Here is a 4,980-nt window from a genome sequence, read left to right on the forward strand (position 1 = left end):
AAAAACCACTAAAATTCTAAATTCCAGTTAATGACCCAATAGAAATACATACAAAATCACTTTGTCTCTCAGCCTGGGAGAGTCAGAAACTCCTGCTTTAGATGAAGCATCTTGTATCCAATACTCAAGGTCATTCATAGCCCAAGCCTATCCTGTTTTCAAGGTTGGCTTTTTCAATGAACCACACTCTTTGAGGATGCCCAGACCTTCTGGATAGTGGCTTCTGCAGAGAGAAATGCGTTTTTGTGGGATGAATTCATCTGTTGATTCCCCAACATCTGTAGGATAATTGTTACCGGAAAAACAAACCAATATTCAGATTTTAAAATGTCAGGTTCAGCTACCAGCTCATAAGTCACTTTGACTGGGTTAATTAAATTCTCTAAACTTCAAATTTTCTCATTTAAAAAACATATAGTCATATATGACCAGTAAATTTTAGAGATGGAAGAGTATATTAAGATAATTTTATCCAAGACTATACTTTCAGGGATCATTTCTGTAGTTCATTGTTAGAGAAGTTTCTCTGACTGCATAGAGCACCAGAAACCATGAGGATGTGATGTAGTGTTCCCTTCAAAAAAAAAAAAAAAAAGAAAACTATATTCAACACTAGCTAGATTATGTTCTATGAAACACTTAAAGTTTCTCTATAGGTACTTCCCCAAAACAGATTCATAAGCTAACATATTTTTTTAGGAATAAGTTTAATAACATTTAATAATCTTTTTTACTACAGGATTTTTTGGAGCCTTTCATATGTGGAGGTGTGTATGTATTCTTAGAAGTCAGAATGATTAATGTCTTTATATGGAGACATATAGTCACAGTTAGAACTTCTGTCAAGTTTTATTCCATGTTTATTCAGTCCCAGTCCAGTTGGCCTTGGTGAGCTCCCAATAGATCAGCCCCACTGTCACAGTGGGTGGGTGCACCCCTCGCGGTCCTGACTTCCTTGCTCATGTTCTCCCTCCTTCTGCTCCTCATTTGGACCTTGGGAGCTCAGTCTGGTGCTTCAATGTGGGTCTCAAAATTAGGTCATTTGATCTGAGGGCTGATGAGAAGCCAAGGACAATGGCACTGGGTTTTGATCCTACTGCATGAACTGGCTTTTTGGGAGCCTAGCCCGTTTGGATGCTCACCTTCCTGGACCTGGATGGAGGGGGGGAGGACTTGGACTTCCCACAGGACAGGGAATCTAGACTGCTCTTCAGACTCGAAAAGGGAGGGGGAATGGAGTGGGGAGAGGGGGAGTGGAGTGGAAAGAGGGGGAGTGGAGTGGGAAGAGGGGGAGGGAAATGGGAGGTGGGGAGGAGGTGGAACTTTTTTCAATCAAAAAAATAGTACAGACAACAGAATCAACAGCTATTCCATTTAAACATATGTCTAACCACTATACATTTAATGGCAAAGCATTAAATGCAAACTTGTTGCAGTTTTAGGACAAAATAGAAAATCTCTTCTTCATGTCTTCTATTCAGAATTCTGCTGGAGGTTCTGAGTGATTAAACCGGAAAGAAAGTAATATAATTTAAAAGAAAAATAAAAACAGTTTTTAACACTTATATGATGGTAATAAATAAAATAATCTACCGAAAAAAAAATAACTTCTGTCAAAAAGTGTTCTGTGGGACTAGGGTTGGGTCAAATACATCAGAGCTGTGCAAATAGATTTTTTTGGGGTAAGGACACTGAGGACCAGAACAAAGGATTTACTCAGTCTCATTGAGTCACTGCAACACTAAGTCAGAACAAGACTTCTAATGTGTCTGGTTCTACTGTCAGTACATTTTTTATTCATTTATGAAGAACTCTCCCTTTTGAGGCCATTGACTCTTAGGAAGTCACTTGAGATGTGAGAGTGAAGTCTCATGTTTAACGTGTCCATGCTGAATTTTTGAAACAAAGGAGTTCCTAATAAACATTTTCTAAAACCCGAACATTGACAAAACCTGGAATATAGTCAGCACTTAGTGCCTGGTCATCATGGGCATCTCCCTAATTAGTTGGTATGCACAAACATGGCTGAGGGTTTACTCTTACCTACAGAAACTGCATAAGCATTAATAGACATATTCCAGAAGACAGACCTGCTTTTAGTGTCCAGTTCACTTAACTTGGGTTCCAGATATTTGTCATTTGCTAGTCAACGCTTATACTTGACTTCCTCTACCCCTGCCAAAATGAAACAAAACCCGATAATTCCAAACAATTGGAAAACAGTCTACACTATACTAAATCCTTCCTGTGATCTGCTAGTTAATATGGAGTAAGAGTGAGATGTAGCCCTGGTAGACCAAGAATCTTACTCTAAACCAACACATCTAAAAACCTGGGGAAAAAGGAAGGTCCACAATTTAAAAAGCAACAATTGAAATCTAATCATATGTTCTTTCAATTTACTGACTACCCCTGTGGTGCTACCCAATTTTATTAGAATTTAATTCTGTATTCTATTTTTAAATTATATTTACATTAATTTGCAGCACTAGCACAAAACTCTATCAAAAAGGTAAGAACTTTTATCACTTTATTATCTTTTCTGGTTACTGTCTCTGGGTTTCAACATTCTAATAGGGATTCTTTTGTTTTATTTCATATCTAGGACAAAAACTGTGAAGCCTCTTCAAGGCTAGATCCTGCTAGGTTGTTAAACACAGTAGGGACCCTGAGTGAAAGTATGTGCTGTAATTGGCTGTGAGGGCCAGAAAGTTGAACATTCTCATTCTTCTTTAGTCTCCTTATCTTGGGTATCTTGAAAGTATATAATCATTCTGTAGTTGTACTCTGACTTCAAAAGTGTAATAAGAGCTCAACTAGAAATGCTAGGTCATCCCTGTCTCCAAACTTGCCAGCAAAAAAAAAAAAAAAAAAAACAAAACAAAACTGCAGCTCTCTTCATCTCTAACCTGGAAATACCTCCGTCTCTCAGAACCATCTGACCATCTAGAGATGGGTCATGGTCAATGTGAAGTAGAAAAAAACTGATTCATTATGTCTTCTTCATTTTATATGCAAGAAAACCAAAGCGGGGGTGGAGAAGGCTGAGTCTCAAGATCACAGACTAAGAACATTGCTGAATCAGGATTTTTCCCCACTAAGTAAATTGGGTAATAGTTCTTACTAGTTCTGCCTACTGACCAGTGCTTATAGATATCTGAAGATCACGGAACTCTTTCTGGTATTCTTTCAGTTTCTTTTTTTAATTTATATATTTCTTTATTAATTAATTAAAGATTTCTGTCTCTTTCCCACCGCCGCCTCCCCTTTTCCTCCCCCTCCCCCAACTAAGTCCCCCTCCCTCATCAGCCCAAAGAGCAATCAGGGTTCCCCTGTGGGAAGTCCAAGGACCACCCACCTCCATCCAGGTCTAGTAAGGTGAGCATCCAAACTTGCCTAGGCTCCCACAAAACCAATAGGCGCAGTAGGATCAAAAACCCATTGCCAAGTGGATTAAAGACCTCAATATCAGTCCGAACACACTGAACCTGATAGAAGAGAAAGTGGGAAGTACTCTACAACACGTGGGCACAGGAGACCACTTCCTACATATAACCCCAGCAGCACAGACAGTAAGGGCCTTATTGAATAAATGGGACCTCCTGAGACTGAGAAGCTTCTGTAAAGCAAAGGACACTGTTGCTAAGACAGAAAGGCAACCCACTGACTGGGAGAAAATCTTCACCAACCCCGCAACTGACAAAGATCTGATCTCCAAAATATATAAAGAACTCAAGAAACTAGACCGTAAAAGGCTAATCAACCCAATTATAAAATGGGGCACTGAGCTGAACAGAGATCTCTCATCAGTTTCTTTTTTAAATTTCCAATTAATACCAACAATGGATTACATATGGACTCTGTGTGAGTTTCAAAACAGCTACATTACTTATATGTTCACTATTTTTGAAAGTTCCTAGTTCTGTGAATAAATTAGCCAATTCTTTACATCAGTCTCCTAACCCCAGCTATCCCTGAGAAGTTCACCATATAAAGTCAGTCTTGTCCTTCATCCTGAACAGCTATGTACTAAATGGTTACACTTTAAAGCAGTGTCTTCCATATAATTCTTAAGCCTATGGAAACATTCTTCATCAGATGATATAATTATCTATTTACTCCATTAAGATGTCCTGTACATTCACTATATGAAAAATGGTATACAATGCACAATGGACACCAAAATGAATGACACAGGTGCTGGACTGGAGTAGCTGATGCCCTAATGAGAAAACACAGCCTTTCAACATGTAATGAAATAAACGGCACTAGATGCATGACAGAAAGAAAAGGACAGCCCAAGTCTACCAAAGAAACCAGAAAAATACTTTCTAGGGAAGGCAATATAACACATGAAGAATAAGGCAGAGAAAGACCTCATGAGAAAACACAGCTGGTCATCTGCCTTCAAGATAATTGGAAAATCTGATCCTGTTTTGCAAATGAAAAGCTTAGAACTTGAGAACTCAATGATGCTTGGACAAGGGCGCCTTGTTAGCGATGAACTTTTTTCTGAAGCTCCCAGGTGCTTATACTTCTCAATCAAAAATCAGCATCCTCCAAATGTGCCAAGAAGTTAAAAAAAAATCTTCCAAAATCCTCCAGGTCCTAAGATTTATGGAGATCATAAGTAAACCTTGCTCAGTAAAAGAACCTACCTCCCAACTCAGTCGCATTCCCATCAGCAAGCAGAAATTGTTGCAATCTAATGCATTTATATGTTTTGGTTTTCTTAATTTATTTGAGGCACCTCATTTTCCTGGAACAAGTGCTGTTATTTATGACACAGTGGCAAACACTTTACATTTATAGAGGTTATGAATTTTAGTAATGGTTTTGGTGGCAATTTAATCTGTCCTAACTACGAGGCATTTTACAATGACAATTAAATTATTATTAAAAAATAAACCTCAAATGACATCCTTATCACTTATCAGCACATCAAAAGTTTCACTGAGCTGCATTCTGGGTGGATCATAA

General features: G+C 38.4%; 1 pseudogene; it reads left to right on the top strand.

Moving 5' to 3' along the window:
* The first annotated feature begins 474 nt into the window (after window positions 1-474).
* LOC126493296 (uncharacterized) lies at window positions 475-569 on the top strand (annotated as a pseudogene).
* Window positions 570-4,980: the final 4,411 nt, after the last annotated feature.

Source organism: Alexandromys fortis, unplaced genomic scaffold (genome assembly GCF_014885135.2).
Source record: "Alexandromys fortis isolate MF-2015 unplaced genomic scaffold, M_Fortis_MF-2015_v1.1 scaffold_316, whole genome shotgun sequence".
In the NCBI taxonomy this organism is placed as follows: Eukaryota; Metazoa; Chordata; class Mammalia; order Rodentia; family Cricetidae; genus Alexandromys; species Alexandromys fortis.